At 34.1% G+C, this 18,040-nt stretch overlaps 1 protein-coding gene across 1 annotated transcript in view; it reads left to right on the forward strand.

The window, feature by feature from the left end:
- The first annotated feature begins 4,152 nt into the window (after nucleotides 1–4,152).
- Nucleotides 4,153–18,040, forward strand: part of oxr1a (oxidation resistance 1a) — a 305,739-nt gene continuing 291,851 nt past the window's right edge. The window contains exon 1 of the mRNA XM_056474694.1: nucleotides 4,153–4,254. The gene's annotated coding sequence lies outside the window, so the exon portion shown is untranslated. The remainder of the gene's footprint in view (nucleotides 4,255–18,040) is intronic.

The following is an 18,040-nucleotide window of genomic DNA, read 5'->3' on the forward strand; positions in this document are numbered from 1 at the left end:
AGAGGATACCCTTCCAGCTGGAACCGAGTACTGGGAAACACCCACACTCTCTCTCTCTCTCTCTCTCTCTCACACACACACACACACTACAGTCAAGTTTATCCAAATTTGTGCAAGTTTTAATGTAATCAATCAATCTGAGATTTAATAATAATGTTTCAAGCTCGTAAACACAGCATCTTTTATGATGCATCTTCCAGTACCAACATACTGCAAGAACGCTGACCTTGATAAAACAACATTGAGATCTGGCATTCAGTTATAGAAACAGATCAGTTTAATGCGGTTTCATCTTCTCTTCGATCTCAGCTCTGAACAGTGAATGGATTGAATAAGGCCAGAACCGAATAAATAACAGCCTTAAAACAATTTATATAACAACTCTAAAAGCCAGATTCATGTCAGGAAATGCATAAAGGTGAAAAACCTTGAAACAAGTCATGTTGACTAGCTCCATTCATCTCCATGAAAACTGCAGTTTGCAGCATATAAAGATTAATTCACTTGAATATATATTTGATATACTGTAGGTGAATGGTGAACAGAATTCATGGGGTTTTTAAGGACACCACAGTATAGTAAGTGAACAGGTCTTTCAGCATGTTGTTTTGACTTGGTATGCGTACAGTATGTTGTTGTGTTTAGTAATTCTGAAAAGATCTGTTTAGTCTGTATTGTAATAGGGATATGTGGTCATGTCAAGTGGTCATTGGTATGCCCATGTGGTTCTATTCAGTAACTTGTTTTAAATGGAGCGCTAAAATGCGTAAATTAACCTTTAAACTCATTATACCAGCCTGATCTTACAAGAAATGTAAGTGCTTTATGCTTTGTCAGTTTAGCGGCTAATACGTATGAATTTATACGAGTTCAGTCGTACGATTTTAAAAAGGAGGTGTGGCATCCAACCCCACCCCTAAACCCAACCCTCACTGGGGATAAACAAATCGTACAAATGAGATCGTACGAATTCATACAAATTAGCCACTAAATCAAAAAGTTAGGAATTGCGGTGCACACTATAAATGCTAAAACCTTTTGTTAATTTTTTAGATTTATGTGCTTGAATTTATGAAATATGGACTGGAGACTGGATATACTGGAGAGTATATTATTTGGTTATGCGTTTATTTAGATTTTCCCAGTGTTCATTTCTTTTCGAATCAATCATTGATTTAATTTGAAACATTCTTGCAGAATAGAGTCTTGTGATAATTATATTCAGTGGTGGAAAGAGTGCTGAAAAAAAAATCATACTTCGGTAAAAGTACCATTACTTGGCCAAAAATGTAGTGCAAGTAGAGTAAAAGTATTTTTGTAAATATTGCTCAAAGTAAAAAGTAGCCCTTTAAAAGTACTCAAGAATAGTGAGTAGCGAGTATTACGCTGGGAAAGGTTGCTGTGTTTATATGTAATTTGTGCATGTGTGTGTGTAAACGTAACATTCTGTAGTGCATTTAGTTATTTCTGTCATCATACAGTAACATCTGTTATCTTCTTATTAGTGACATTCAGTCTAAACAGTCATTGCGTTTAAAGTATCTTCTTGGACACTTTTAATGCTTCCAAATAGTTTGCTGCATGTCTTAAGCTGGTTCATTATGATGCGATTTACTTTCTATTTGTGATTTGATTGGACAGGAATCACAGGACTGATTCTAATCCTCATTGACAGGAAATATCAAAGTAGTGACTGCAGGTTGAAGGAAAGTAGTGGAGTAAAAGTAACGATAGAGCACTAAAAATGTACTCAAGGGAAAGTAAAAGTACACATTTCAAAAACTACTCCGTTTTCTTAGAAAAACTACTCAATTACAGTAATTTGAGTATTTGTAATTTGTTACTTTACACCACTGAGTATACTTGACTAAAAAGATGACTAAATTAACTGTTAAAAATTACAAAATGGGTGATGCAGTAGGTAGTGCTGTCGCCACACAGCAAAAAGGTCGCTGGTTCGAGCCTCGGCTGGGTCACTTGGCGTTTCTGTGTGGAGTTTGCATGTTCTCCTCGTGTTCGCGTGTATGGATGTTTTCCAGAGATGGGTTGCAGCTGGAAGGGCATCCGCTGCGTAAAATATGTGCTGGATAAGTTGTCGGTTCATTCCACTGTGGCGACCCTGGATTAATAAAGGGACTAAGCCGAAAAGAAAATGAATGAAATTACAAAATGAAACATTAAATGAGATAAATTCTGAAAAATTTAGGTTTTATAATTATTGTAATTAGAGTTTTATATATCGTTATGTTGCCTTACTGTGCATTACGTTATTATGTGTGAGAGCTCATGATCATGAATTTTGATGATCAATTTAGTTCTCTGCATTAAAACAAACTGACAAAAAGCAGTTTTATTTGCATGGAGTAATAAAGTGCATATGAGACATTCCACCGGAAACATACATTTTCACTTGTGCCAGAGCCTGACTTAAGCTTGTTGTCCTCAAAAATAAAAAAAAAATCATACAAAAACAACCATAAATTTAAACAATCCATTGATAGAACGCATCCTTGATTAGTCAGCTTCTTCTCCATCAAATGATGTCACCTCCGAATCGTAGCTTTAAAGATGCGTTGCACGCAATTTATGTTAAATTTAATGTAAATGTGTCAGAACTGATCAAAACATGGGGACACTTGTAAATTTATTTGTATTAAATATTTGTAACATTTATTTGTAGAATTTATTTATAATTTCATGTTTTAATCAATTCATGTGAATGATAACAACTTAAACTTACTATTTCTGAAGTTTGTTTTTCTAAATAACAGTTTTTAGCATAACAAGACTATTAAATCTGTAGGTTCAATTGGGCTGAGGACAAGGACAATAACAGGGTTTGGACATTTGTCACTTGTTTTTAATAAAGAAAAAAAAATCTGAGAACCAAGTGAGTGACATATTCCCTTACATATTTTACTGTTTAAAATATCAAAATACCTGTCAAAAATGTTTAATTGTCATTCACTGAACACACAGGTCTCAAACTTGATTCCTGAAGGGCTGCAGGTCTCCACAGTTTTGTTCTAATTCTAATTAAACAAACCGGATCCAACTTAAGGCATTCAAGACTACTAGAAACTATGCCGCAGTCACACTAGAGTTTAAGCTTGCAAAATTTTGTTGTAAGCTTCAAAAAGTCGCAGTATATTGGCAAGACCAAAATAAATGTAAAATAGTTTCATTAAAGCTTTCACAAAAACAGCATTCTAACAATTCTAAAAAATTTGTAGAAATATTTTTGTAGGATAAACTCTATGAAGTAATTTAAAAGATATTTCTTTAGCCTTATTTTTAACAAAAAAAAAGAGGTAATGACCAATTTACATTTTTAAAGATATTGTTCCCGTAAAAAACAACATATGCCATATAGACGTATTTTTTGTGATAATTTTGTGATTATTAGGCTTAAATGCAGAGAAACAGATAAAACCGACTGAGGTCTGTTCAGGTTTAAAAAGACAAACAGATGTACAAACAGTATGTTTACCAGCAGGTCAGCAACATTTCTCACAGGACGCGTTCTTCTCGCGGTCTCCCGAGTTTGTTCATCTGAGGTGACCTGGCAAGATCGGTCTCCACAAGAACGCAAGTCCATTCTCTGCGTTCTTGGAATTAAGAAACAGCCAAAGAGCTTGATTAGCTGGTTCAAGTGTGTCTTATTGGTGTTGGAACTATGCAGGACACCGGCCCACTACAACCGAGTTTGCAAAAATGAAACAGCATTCTGACCTGTTCTGGAGTTATCATACTAAATTTGATTATATTTTACATGATTGAAGTTATTGATGCCAAATGTGGGAAACATAATGGATAGATACAAAGAATAACGATTTAAAGTGACAATATGCTCATGTTTTGGTGCTGCACTAACATTCCTAAAATAGTATTTTATAAAATATTTATATTTTAAAATATAAAGGATTTTTATAAAAGACATCAAATGATTCCGTCAGTCTAAACATCTAAACTGACAAAATGTATTATTATTTATTTGTTTTGAAAAATATAAACTACTGACCTCCTGGTTGAAAGAAACATTCATTCACTGCATGTGTCATCATAACTGCTTTGGTATGATCCATCGCTCCCCCTGTCTCGGTGGTTCGGTCTGTATTCAGAAGGTCAGATTACTGTGCGTGTGCCTCGTCCTGCACACAGATGCGCGTTTACTGTGAGCGACTGCTGAAACTCATCACAAACATCCCTGCACGACAGACCCGGGACATGGAGAGAGCTTCAGACTGAGATTCAGTGAGTTATTTCTACCTTATTTCTCTCTTCTCTGACTCATGCATGTTCTGAGGAGGAGACAGCATCACTTGCTCGTTGACTCAAGGAAAGTCTGTGAACACCTGAATGAGGCGAGAGTTCATGCGTGAAGATATTGATGTATGAAGTGGTTCGACTGATGGATTTATTGGGTTGTGGGTCTTGCCTGATGTTTAGATATTGGACAGTCAGGAATCAGGAATGGCGATTTGGGTTGAATCGTTCCAATGTGCTCTTACGAGTTTTACTGGTGTTGGAACTTAACGTTAGATAACTTGGTGTACATTTCCCAGTGATGGGTTGCAGCTAGAAGGGCATCCGCTGCGTAAAACATTTGCTGGATAAGTTGGCGGTTCATTCCGCTGTGGTGACCCCAGATTAATAAAGGGACTAAGCCGAAAAGAAAATGAGTGAATTAATGAATGAACTTGATGTATACGTAATTTAAGTTTACTATAATGTTTAGGTTTTATTAAAGTTAAATAAATAAATAAATTCAAATTATATATTAGTTTTATTTATTTTTATTGGTGTTTGAATATTAATTTGATATTATGATTTATAGTTGTGTTTGTGTAAAGCATTTTTCTATTTTTTAAATTACTGTACTGACTACTAATATTTCATATGTAATAATTGAAAATAGGGCAACACGGTGACTCAGTGGTTAGCACTGTCACCGCACAGCCAGAAAGTCACTAGTTTGAGCCATGGCTGGGCCAATTGGCATTTCTGTGTGGAGTTTGCATGTTCTCCCAGTGTTAGCGTGGGTTTTCTCCAGGTGCTCTGGTTTCCCCCACAGCCCAAAGACATGCGCTATAGGTGAATTGAATAAACTAAATTGGCCATAGTGTGTGTGCGTGTGTGCGTGTGTGTGTGTGAATGTGATAGCTTATGGGTGTTTCTCAGTACTGTGTTGCTGCTGGAAGGGCATCCACTGTGTAAAACAAATGCTTGATAAGTTGACGGTTCATTCCGCTGTGGCGACCCCTGATGACTAAAGGGAGTAAGCCGAAAGAAAATGGATGAAGAAATGAACTGAAAATAAAAATGTTGTCATTTAGAGGAGTTTTGCATAAAATATTTATTTTTCATACATTTTTACATTCATTTTTAGACAATATGATGCCAATATTTTTAATAGTGCTTTTAACTTTAGAAGAGTTTTTTGTTGCCATATTCCAGATTTTCTGTCACAACAAATGAAAACATTAGTTATTCTGAACAATTGTACTTTTCTGAAGAAAATTAAAAAGGAAATGACAATGTTTGTATTTGATTTTGGATTATACTGTATGCTATCAGACTACAGCAAATAAAATAAATAAATAAATAAAATTACCATTTTACTCAAACCCAAATCTAATAATTTGACAATTTTCCATTTATGGACAGTTATTATTAGCCCCCCTTTGAATTTTTTAAAATATTTCCCAAATGATGTTTAACAGAGCAAGGGAATTTTCAGCATTTCAGTATTTATCAGTATGTCTGATAATATTTTTTTCTTCTGGACAAAGTATTATTTGTTTTATTTAGGCTAGAATAAAATCTGTTTTTTTTATTTTTTAAAACACATTTTAAGGTCAAATTTATTAGCCCCTGTAAGCTATATATTTTTTCAACTGTCTACAGAACAAAACATTGTTATAAAATAACTTGCCTAATTACCCTAACCTGCCTAGTTAACCTAATTAACCTAGTTAAGACTTTAAATGTCACTTTAAGCTGTATAGAAGTGTCTTGAAAAACATCTATTAAAATATTATTTACTGTCATCATGGCAGAGATAAAATAAATCAGTTATTAGAAATGAGTTATTAAAACTGTTTAGAAATGTGTTGTAAAAAATCTTCTCTTTGTTAAACAGAAATTAGGAAAAAAAAACGGGGACTAATAATTCAGGGGGCGAATAATTCTGACTTCAACTGTATATATGCATGATTGGCAATATATGATTAAGAATATTATTCAATATTATTTTTTAAAGTTATTCAACCTCTTTGCTCTCTTTTTAGTGGTGAAAATATTTGCCCTGATATTCTTGTTCTTGTTGTGCTGTTTTGAATGTTTCTACTTTTGATTTATATTGCAAAAAGAATACAAAAACTCAACAGTTATGTATTTATAATGATAATTTCCTCTCGTGTGAGTCACTGCATGAAGAAGACACCTAGAAGTTCACATAAAATAGTGATGCTCTGAATTGTGCCTTCATTGTCAGATTGATTTTATTTTATTTTTTTCTAAAATCATAAATGAGTTTCGACTCAACCTGTGTTCGACCCTAGCTGTGCTTTTAAAACAGAATAGCACTTTTTAGCTCTTTTAAAAACAACATCAATCGTGCAATACATGAAATGCTTTAAAATACCCATCATCATGCACACGTCATCGCTGAATATTCTGAGATCAGAAGGAAATATTTTAATGTCGTTGTGCTGATATGTATGCATGAGCTGTTGAGAAGCAGGTTTTTCTTCAATGTTAAAGAAGGACATGTGTGTATCCCGGCTCATGCTGTAGGGGGAGCTCTTCATCATCGTTGTGCTCTTAGGAAAGTTTTGAGTTCTCCGTGAGAATCAAAAAGCGTCCTGAGACCTTGAATCAGTTGTGTGTGTGTGTGTCTTCATAGACTAAATATTGAATCAGCTGTTCTGAGTAGGGAAGAAAACATTGGATTCTTTTAAGTGCAGGGGAAATAGAAAAAGTATTTTGCTGGAAATCTTGCACATTTAAGACTCTTATATAAATATGCTGACATTTAAAGGAATAGTTCAGCCAAAATTGAAAGTTTACTCATCTATTTCAAAACTTAAAGTCTTTTTAACCTTCATGAGTTTCTACGTTTTTTCTGCTGAACACAAAAGAAAGTATTTTGAAGGAAACCCATTGACTTGCTTAGTATGGAATTCAATTTCTACACTGTTAAAACATTTCAGTAAATTAGCAATTTTCTGTATTTTGTTATTTATGTTTGTATTTCGTATATATTTCTCCATTTATTTATGCTTTCGAATTGCATTATGGGACCTTAAACTTTCTTCCATCAAATTAAAGTTACTTTTTTAGTAGTTTAAAGTGAAATATTGTCTGGGTTGGTGTTGCGGTACAAAAAACCTTGTAATAAACTGCCAATACATTTTCTGTTATTTTACAAACTATCTATCCATTTATTATTTCTTTATGATTTCCAATTACTAAAATATCAATAAAAGCCACTGTCAAACCGTAGAGTTGAAATTTTTAAGCATTAAAAACAACATCAAAAGTTGACAGAGCATAAATTAACATCCCATAATGCAATTCACAACCGTAAATAAACGGAAGAAATTAAAACAAATGGTGAGCCTGTACAATAAATTAACAGAAGTTTCAGTTTTGGGTGAACTTTCCCTTTATAATCTTATTTTTTTTGTTTAATTTTTATATTGAATATTTTAATATTTATTACACTTTCTGTATTAATTCATGCTTTTTTTCTAGTTTTGTTATTCAATTATTTTATTTATTATTTATTATTTGAATTCTGCACTGAAAAAAAGTGTTGCATGCAAAAGTGTTGCAAACAATTTATTTGTGTTGAATTTAAAGAAACAAATTAAATTGAGCAATGTTCAACTTAATTTGTTTGTTTAAATTCAGCCTAATTAAATTTTTTACAACCACTTAACGTAAAAAAAAAAGAGTAAATCCAAGGAATCATCTTTGAATAATTTTTTTTCAGTGTGTGTTGGCGTGGGCTTCCTCTGGTAGCTCCGGTTTCCCCCACAGTCCAAAGATGCGCTATAGGTGAATTAGAAAAACTAAATTGGCCGTAGTGTATGAGTGTGTGTGAATGAGAGTGTGGGTGTTTCCCAGTTCTGGGTTGCGGTTGGAAGGGCTTCCGGTGCTTAAAACATATGCTGGAATAGTTGGCGATTTATTCTGCTGTGGCGACCTCTGGAATAGGGACTAAGCTGAAGGAAAATGAATGAATTTTTCATTATCGGACCGTAATCTTTCCACAACAATCAAATACTTTTCACACTACTTTTTGTGTTGGGGGAAAAAAAAAGACATTTATTGACATTATTAATAGTTTGAACTGATAAATTGTCTATATATTTATTGGTGAAGTAAATTACAGTAGCGAACCTGGTAATAAACTGCCAGATTTCTGCATATTTCTTATGCAATGAATAGTTTCAAACTACCAAAATGCCAATACAATTAATTTTATTTATTGCACAGTTGGATTTTCAACATCAAAAGAGAGATCAATATCCCATAATAAAATTCACTGCTGTAGATCAGGGGTTCTCAAACTCAGTCCTGGAGGTCCGGTGCAGATTTTATCTCCAACTTGCCTCAACACACCTGCAAGGATGTTTCTATGCTGCGGTCACATTAGAGTTTCTGTTGCGAAATTTTGTTGTATGGTGCTGCGAAAAGGGGCGGGATTAAACAAAATGATTAGACTTTAAAAAAAAAGTGAGTGATTGGTCCATGTTTTAAATTCCTGTCCAGAGAGGTCATGTTTTGAGTCTCGATTTTCTCACGCAATCATGTGATGTGATTTCGCAGGTCAGAGTTCACCAAGCTTGAACTTTCCAATGCAGTAAATTGCAAAACTTGTCACACGAGCTTGCGTTTCCGGTCTGATGAATGGAAGTCGAATGAATGAAAGTCAATGGGGAGAAAAGTCCAGTGTAATCGCAGCTTAACTTGATTAGCTAGCCCAGGTGTGTCTGATTGGGATTGGAGTTAAAATCTGCAGGACACCGGACCTCCAGGCCCGAGATTGAGAACCGTTTTTTACTTTTTAGCAGGGGATCACAAAATAAGATCCTGTTAATTAGCATATAGTTTTGATTCATTCGTGTTTTTTGTTTACTTTTAAATATTCAACAATACTTCTTGTCTGATGATGTGTTTAAGGGCACGAGGGCAGGGCAACTTGTCAATTACACAAATTTTGTATCCTAGTTGACAGTGAGTTTCTGTATGTAAGGAATAAACACTACCGGTCAAGTTTGGAAGTTTGGGGTCATTTTTTTTTCAAAAATTTATTCTGTTCATAAAGGCAGCATTTACTAAAAGTAAAAAAAAAAAGTTAAATATTTATACAAATTTTCAATAACTGCTTTCTTATTGTATGTAGTTTCAAATGAAATTGCTCCAGTTGTTATTGCTTTTATTACTATTACTATAATGTTACATTAATAATAATTAATATTAAAGTGATTTCTGAAGAATCATGTGACTCTGAAGACTGGAGAAATGAAGCTGGAACATCATCTTTAAAATCACTTTAATAAATTATTAAATTAAAAGGTAAACTACTTTTGAATTGTTATTTTATAGTGCAATAACATTTTGCAACAATAATTTGTACTGTATTTTTTTATTAAATGAATGCAGCCTTGGTGAGCTGGAGAAGCTTATTTTAAAACATTTAAAAATCCTACTGACCCCAAACCTTTGACCGGTAGTGTACACTTTTCGCAGAATTCCCTGCACAATTTTTGTTGACATTACTATGGTACTTTTTTAGTTTTAAGAGTTAATAAACATACCGGTAATTAATTTAATGTTCATACCGTATTTTTAATGGTTAAATTCTGGCAACAACAGCTGCCATTTTTTTTACCATAAATTTTACAGGTTTTATTTTTTCACAGTGCACAGGAGATCCACCAATAAAAAAAAAACACAATTCAATCCCTGATGTAGAAAATTCCTGCCTTAGATTTTCCTGTAAACAAAAATGGGCATATATACACTTCAGAAAAATTGTATATTTACTTGACAATAGTGTACTGAAAAAAAATTCTTTGCTGTTATGAAAAGTGTCCCAGAAAAGTGTTAGGAAATAAAGCCTGAAACATCATTGCAAAAACACTCTTTACCTGTGGTAGAGTCAGTGTAAAGTCTGTAAATATAACGTTATACTGTTTAGTATTCTTCGACATTAGGCTTGTGCCGGTATTCGGTAATGCAATAAATCACGGTAATGAATATGCACGATATTGTTATCGCGGGCGCTTCAAAATACCGTGAAAAATAATAGATCCGAATTTATATTCTTAGAACGCGCCTTAGCTTATTTTCCATCAACCGCTTGAAGAAACACTGCGTATATGCTGCGCAGAACTGATGCGCACTCTGATGTAAACAATCCCCACATGTAGAAGCCCTGTGTGCCGCCGCTGCCACCGCGCTATAATCCTCACACGCAGGGGCGGGCTGGCCATCTGGCAAACCGGGCACTTTCCCGGTGGGCCGACGTACTTTTTGGGCCGGGCTGATCATCGTCTTATGATTTGATCGGCCCATAAAAGGCTTAGCAGCCTATCGTTTTTTTCTGCCTTATTGATTGACGCTGCTGTGATCTGTGACTCTCTGAAAGTAGATGCTTTTTTTCCCGGACAGACAGACCGGGCCGGTCCATGTGACACTGTGCAGCCCATTGGCTCTTTTCGGTATTGACATTGGGCTGGCCCAATCACAAACTCATATTTTGGACTCGTGTGAGCGTGCGTCGTCTGTGTGTATTTGTCAAAATAGTCGAGAGTCAGAAAGAAGAAACACAAGGGAGGCGCAGAGAAATCGCGGGAAATACACCGGCGTTTCATTTAGCGATTCTGAAAAGTTCTCTGTTCATTCTAGTACACGGCTAAAAACGCAAATCACGTGACCACACACTCTCTGCCCAGAGCTGCAGCCACTAGTTCAGCGGGTGAGCATAAACCCCAGGTGAGAGGATAGTACATGTCAGACAGTTCATCTGCTGGGTGATCTCATCTCACTATAGTTGTTAAACGTGATATTGAATTCATCTTGTTGTCTCTATCTAACAATTCTTATGTCTTTTGAATCACTTGTTCTCAGTTAACTGTTTTGGCTAAGTGCGAAGATAAGCTAATATATTAATTTATGTAACCACATACACTGATTCTGCACATTGACTGATTGCTTACCTTTATCGTTTAAATTTAATGTACGTTATACTGTTATAATGGCCATTATTGGTTATTAAAACTGATATTCTGCAAAAGAGACAGTGTAAATCAAATATCAAAATGAAACAAATTTGACTTATATTATATTTTCATTGTTTAGATAGTGAAACAGCAAGCAGGATGAGGTGAAAGGTTAAAATGTAACACTGTTCCCTTTGAAGATTTACCCATGCATTAGCAGGCAGTTTTTGTTATGTTTATTATTGAATATAGGCTGAGTGAATAGTGTATTGAATAAGCTAAATTGACTGTAGTGTATGAGTGTGTGTGAATGAGTGTGTATGGGTGATTTCCAATATTGGGTTGTGGCTGGAAAGGCATCTGCTGCATAAAACATGCTGGAATAGTTGGCAGTTCATTCCACTATTGCTGATCGAAGACGGTTTCCCTTTGCACATTCACTTTGATATAATTGCACATTGTGTATTGTTTTATTTATATTTATTTGTATTTAAATGTTTGAAGTACTTTTAGTTAATTAAAAAGTTATTAAAGTTACTAAGTTGACGAAACTGAAGTTTTTTGTGTTATTTTACCTGTTTCTCTAGTAAAATTACAATATCGTGATAATACCGTATACCGTGATAAAAGCTCAATCAATTAATCGCAGCATGAAAATGTGATACCGGCACATGCCTATTCGACATACAGTAGGAGTTCAGATTAAATATTCAGGGAAGCGGTAACCCTTCCAGTGGATTTGATTTATCTATAATGAACATATCCCTTGCTTTACCTCTCAGCTCCTACAGAATATATATATATGCTCCTGACAGTAACAGTCGTTTTTCAGATAATACATTTCATCCTTAATAAGAGAACTGCTGTCAGGTGCTCTCTTTATGGTAGAATTTAAAGGTGTAAATCTTGACAAGTGTTTCCTTTGCTTGCTTCACTATAATGACTACTTCTTTATTGACAGTTCAGGGTTAGTGTCATTCGCTCTGGAAGACCAAAGACAATGTCTCCATCTGTGACCTTGCATTAGTGTGTTATGATGTAAAAAGTGGATTGCATTCAGCAGAATGGTATTATGTGGGGCAGAATGATGGCTCACCTCACAGTAAGAAGGTCGCTGGTTCGAATCCCGGCTGGGCCAGTTGGCATTTCTGTGTGGAGTTTGCATGTTCTCCAGGTGCTGTGGTTTCCCCCACTGTCCCCAAAACATGCAGTATAAGCGAATTAGGTAAACAAAATTGACTAGTGTATGAGTGCGTCTGTAAATTTGAGTGTATGGGTGTTTCCCAGAAATGGGTTGCAGCTAGAAGGGCATCCGTTGTGTAAAACCTATGCCGGAATAGTTGGTGGTTCATTCCGCTATGGCGATCCTCTAATAAATAAGGAACTGAGCCAAAAGAAAATTAATGAAGGAAGAATGGTATTAAAGCACAGTACATATCTGATTTTATACTCTCCAAAACACTTCCTAGCAAACTACTGAAATTATATATTAATTCTAGTACATTTATTAAACAAATCATTCATTATTACAGTTTATGAAAATGTTCTATTTGAAATAATTATGCCAAACACTAAATGTGAATAAAAATCACAGTTTAATAAAAGGTTTAACATTTGAGGGCAAAAAAATATAAATGTTTTTGCAAATTTACAGCAATAATAATAATAATTCATAAAAGATGATAATAATATTGAAAATGTTGTTGTTGTATTATTATTATTATTATTATTATTATTATTATTATTTATACTTTATAAAAGATAATAAAATTGAAGTTGTTGTTGTTATTATTATTATTATTATTATTATTATTATTAATGTATAAAAGATAACAATATTGAAATTATTATTATTGTTATTATTATTATTATTGATGATGATTACGATTATTAATAATAATAATAATTATTATTATTATAATTATAATAATAACAATAATACATTTAGAAGAGATAATAATATTGAAATTATTATTATTATTATTATTATTAATAATAATAATAATAATAACAATCTATATTCAGCTTTCTATATACATTGATTATAATGAAATACGTTTTAGTACAGTTATATTATGTCTATTTTCTTTATCAATTTTTTTACGGACATTAGTCAATATTACATTTTTTAATTTCATTTAATTATTTATTTTATTGAATTTAAATAAGAACCAGAAAACCCTTTCAAAGAACCAGTTACACGCTCATTTTAGGCCTTTATGGTAATATTTAAAAATGCTTTACTGTATTGTTTGAGTAAACTGCATTTTTTAAAAAAGCAAACAGCAATAATTTAAAATTATTATATTTCTTTCTTTCATTGAATGGATAAATAAATAAACAGACTCCAAATCTGTTTGTTCCCTATTATTATTATTATTATTATTAGTAGTAGTAGTAGTAGTAGTAGTAGTAGCAGCTAAATGTATTATAATGAAATATATATTTAGTTCTCTAGTATTATGTAAATATTTCTTTATTAGTTGGTTTACTTATAAATTTAAACAATATTCAAAAATCTATAAATCTCAAGGTACCAGACACATCCCAGCAGGCACAGGGCTTCAACATGACGTCAGATTGATGTTGTACCTTAATGTCATGGGACGTTGCATTTTTGTTTGGAAGTAAAAATCGGGTTAACATCAGAAATCAACGTTAGGCCCACGTCAATGTCCAATGTCGGACAGACGTTGCATTTTGGCTACTTTACAATGCAACCTAAAAACAACAAAATATCAACGTCAAATGATGTTCAGCTTGACGCTGTGTAGACATTACCAATATTACATCTACCAGACGTTGGGTTTTGATGATGTCTATCAGATGTTGGATTTTGGTTGCCATACCTGACAAATAAATGTCAGTATTTGACATCAATATGACGTTGGTTTAAGATGTTGGCTCTGTTGGATTTTGGTCACCTCTCCAACGCAAACTAAAATCAACCAAATATCAACATCCTTTGATGTCATTATTGGGCGTCAAAGTAATCTACTTAGATGCTGGTGACCTAAATTTAACCCAGTGTTAATGTCTTACGATGTTGTGTGCCTGCTGAGATTCATTCCACGCCATTATGGTATTATTCTGTGTTGGATATTTGCTTATGATTTGAATAAACTGAATTTATTTGAGTAAAGCAAAAGAGCAACATTGTGAAATATTTGTGCAATGTAAAATACCTCAACTTATTTATTCCCTTTAGTTTATCATTTAAACAACATCGACTCAAATCTCTGAAACTTCTACTTTGGCTTTTTGCCAAAAAACACGGAAAAGCCAGAAATTCATATTCATCTGAGCTAAATGTCATGTCGTGTCCTCAAAAGCCATTTATTTTCTATTTCTCTAATTGCGCGAGGGACCTTTTCTCATCTCTTAGTGAAATTAAAATCCTGCTCCATACAGTCTGAAATACGCAGACTTATGAAAGCCTCTTCTCTCTCAGAATCAAAGTCTTGCTTTAGTTTTGACAGATCACTCTTTTACAGCACATAAAAAAAAAAGATTTACAATTAAACTATGGCTCTGTTCCAATGCTAAGTGAGCTACTTTGCAGTTTCTCTCACTCCGCCTTCTTGGAAACATTATTTCAAACAGCCTGCCGCATTCTGGCATTGCAATCTCTATGAAGGATGCATACACAGTGCTGCATTTTACAATTTGGATGAAATAAAGCTTCATAATCAGGCTGCCAACTTTTTGAAACTCTTAAAATGCTGCCTACGTAGGTTTTGGGACAGAATCGATGTGTTTGGGTTGTTTGTGTGTTTGTGTGTGTGTGTGTGTGTGTAGTATTATAGTCAGCTCATGGTCTTGCATAACAGAGTAAATTCTCAATCCAGAGAAGCGCTTCTCAGTCCTCCAGGTGGTAGGAGCTTTACAGGTTCAGTCTGCAGCAATATAATATGCAGCTGAGACACACTTTATTTATGAATTAATGGCGCGCTTACGCAAACTAGTCAATGATTTATGGGACCGATGGAAAAAGCTGATATTTCAAGACCTTTAAAGAGGTTTGTGGTGTGAGACTATAATAAAAAGGTAGCTATATGTTTCTTTTTGCATGAAAAGAATATCTGTGGGTGACACTTTGGCTCAATGGTGAGCACTGTCACCTCGCATCCTAGCTCAGTTGGCATTTCTGTGTGGAGTTTGCATGTTCTTCCCGTGTTGGCGTGAGTTTCCTCTGGGTGCTCCGGTTTCTCCCACAGTCCTAAGACATGCGGTGTAGGTGAATTGAATAAACTAAATTGGATGTAGTGTATGTGTGTGAATGAGTGTGTATGTTTCCCTGTACTGGGTTGCAGCTGAAAGGGCATCCGCTGCGTAAAACATGCTGAATAAGTTGGCGGTTATTCTGTTGTGGTGACCCCTGATGAAAAAAGGGACTATGACAAAGGAAAATTAATAAATGAAGAAGAGTATGTGTCTAATTTTGTTATTTAATTTGTTTAGTGCTGCTACAGTAACTAATGCTGTAAACATTGTGTCATGTCAGTGAACTTCTGTCTTTTTTGCATTGTGTTTTTGTACTTGATGTTTGGACTTCTAGTGTTAAGACAAGAATTTGATGACATGAACAATTTTTTTTGTCCATATTTGTTCCAGAAATATTGATATAATTTTTTATCACAATCACACATCCCTATAGGACCCTATGGATACTGATTTAATTTAATGTAATTTTTATTTTATTTTATTTTAACAAAAATTAACTCACTGTTTACACCCTCAGTTGGTTCCAATCCTTTGAGTTTCTTGAGTTTCTTTCTGAAAGATAAAGATAAACTGGCAACCATTGACTTCTATTGTAGGATACATTTATCCTACAATAGCCGAAAAGAAAATGAACGAATTAATGTTTTTTTTTTTTTTTTTCTAAATTTTTCAGTTTTTTTATTATTATCATTCCATATTTTCATTTTAATGATAAATACATTTTGTCATCAAAAGCATAATAATTAATTAACTTAAATCATGAAATTTATATTATTTGACATCTTATAATTACACCTACAGATTCTTTGGGAATTCATTTTTTCCGCTATATGTCTTTATTCCGGGGCGACGCGGTGGCGCAGTAGGTAGTGCTGTGGCCTCACAGCAAGAAGGTCGCTGGTTTGAACCTTGGCTGGGTCAGTTGGCGTTTCAGTATGGAGTTTGCATGTTCTCCCAGTGTTCTCCTGGGTTTCCTCCGGGTGCTCCGGTTTCCCCCACAGGTCCAAAGACATGCGCTATAGGTGAATTGAATAAACTAAATTGGCCGTAGTGTATGTGTGTGAATGAGTTTGTATGGGTGTTTCCTAGGGATTGGTTGCAGCTGGAAGGGCATCAGCTGCGTAAAACATATGCTGGATAAGATGGAGGTTCATTCCGCTATGGCGACCTCAGATTAAAAAAGGGACTAAGCCAAAAAGAAAATGAATGAGTGACTTTATTCCAGTTATCATTTTAATTTATCCAGCATATGTTTTACACAGCGGATGCCCTTCCAGGTGCAACCCAGTACTGGGAAACATCCATACACAGTCATTCACACTTATAAACTACAGCCAATTTAGTTTATTCAATTCACCTATAGCGCATGTATTTGGACTGTGGGGGAAACCGGAGCACCCGCAGGCAACCCACGCGAAAATGCCCGTCATGCATATTTGATTATGTTTGTATTAAACTAAACTGTGCTATTCATACACACAGACAAGCAGAAAAAGCAGTCTTTGTTGAAATGGTCTAGTTCACAGTTATTTGATTATGGAAGCAGTTATTTTGATGTATTTTTTTATTAAGTTGATGTTCTGCAAATAAAATAAATTGAATTACTTTGTAATTACTTTATCATTTAATTACTATTATCATATGCATCATAGACATATTGATTACCTAAACAACTGCAACAATGTTCAGTAAATGAATATTCCACCTAGAAATACAGTTCATTATAAACGATGTTATTTTTATATTCATCTTGTCTCATATGAGTGGCCTTGAAATGAGAGACTCTCTTCACTACTAAGAGCACAGTGGTCATTAGCTCACACTTTTAACAGCCATTAATTCAGATTGCATAATATTTAATGGTTATGACTATCAGTTTATGGTGCTGGAGGTCCAGTGAAATCTTTAAATCCACAGTGCTGTGTGTGTGTCTGTGTGTGGATTAGGGTAGGATTTGTGAACCACGGTTGCGCAGTGCTTAACCCCTGCAGTCTGCTCTCTCATTGGTTACTTGCATGTACAGCAGTCCACATCATGGCAGAATATGACTGATGAGTGTTTCATATAAGGATGACTGGTTGTCTTTATGTGCTTTATGGACATTTCAGTTGCCTGCTTAAACTAAATAACCCACATTATGCACACCTGTATAGTAAAATTACATTAAAATGTGATTTTTAAATATTTTTTGATTTTTATTTCTATAAATGCTTTGTTTTTTATTTAGTCTTTTACAGTATGCATGTATCTTTTACTTTTTGTGCTTTCCTATGTTTGTAAAGTGCTTTTAAAGGAGCTATATAAAATAAAGTATAGTGTTATGAGTTCAAATTCCAAAGAAAAGTTTTTAAGAAATTAAAGTTAATAAATTTGATTAACTTATTCAAATAAGTTAGGTAACATAAAAACATAGGTGGTCATGACTTTTTGATGATACAGTGTAGTGGGGATGTCACATTTTGCAAACTTAGCAGTGTGAAGTTTTCAGGCCCCCAGAGTGTTGTCTTGTAATTGAACAGCCTTATTGCATGAAAAAGCTTTCCATTTTTTTTATTTTATTTTAAAGTCATTTAAATGTC

The sequence above is a fragment of the Danio aesculapii genome, chromosome 16 (genome assembly GCF_903798145.1).
Source record: "Danio aesculapii chromosome 16, fDanAes4.1, whole genome shotgun sequence".
NCBI classification, from domain to species: Eukaryota; Metazoa; Chordata; class Actinopteri; order Cypriniformes; family Danionidae; genus Danio; species Danio aesculapii.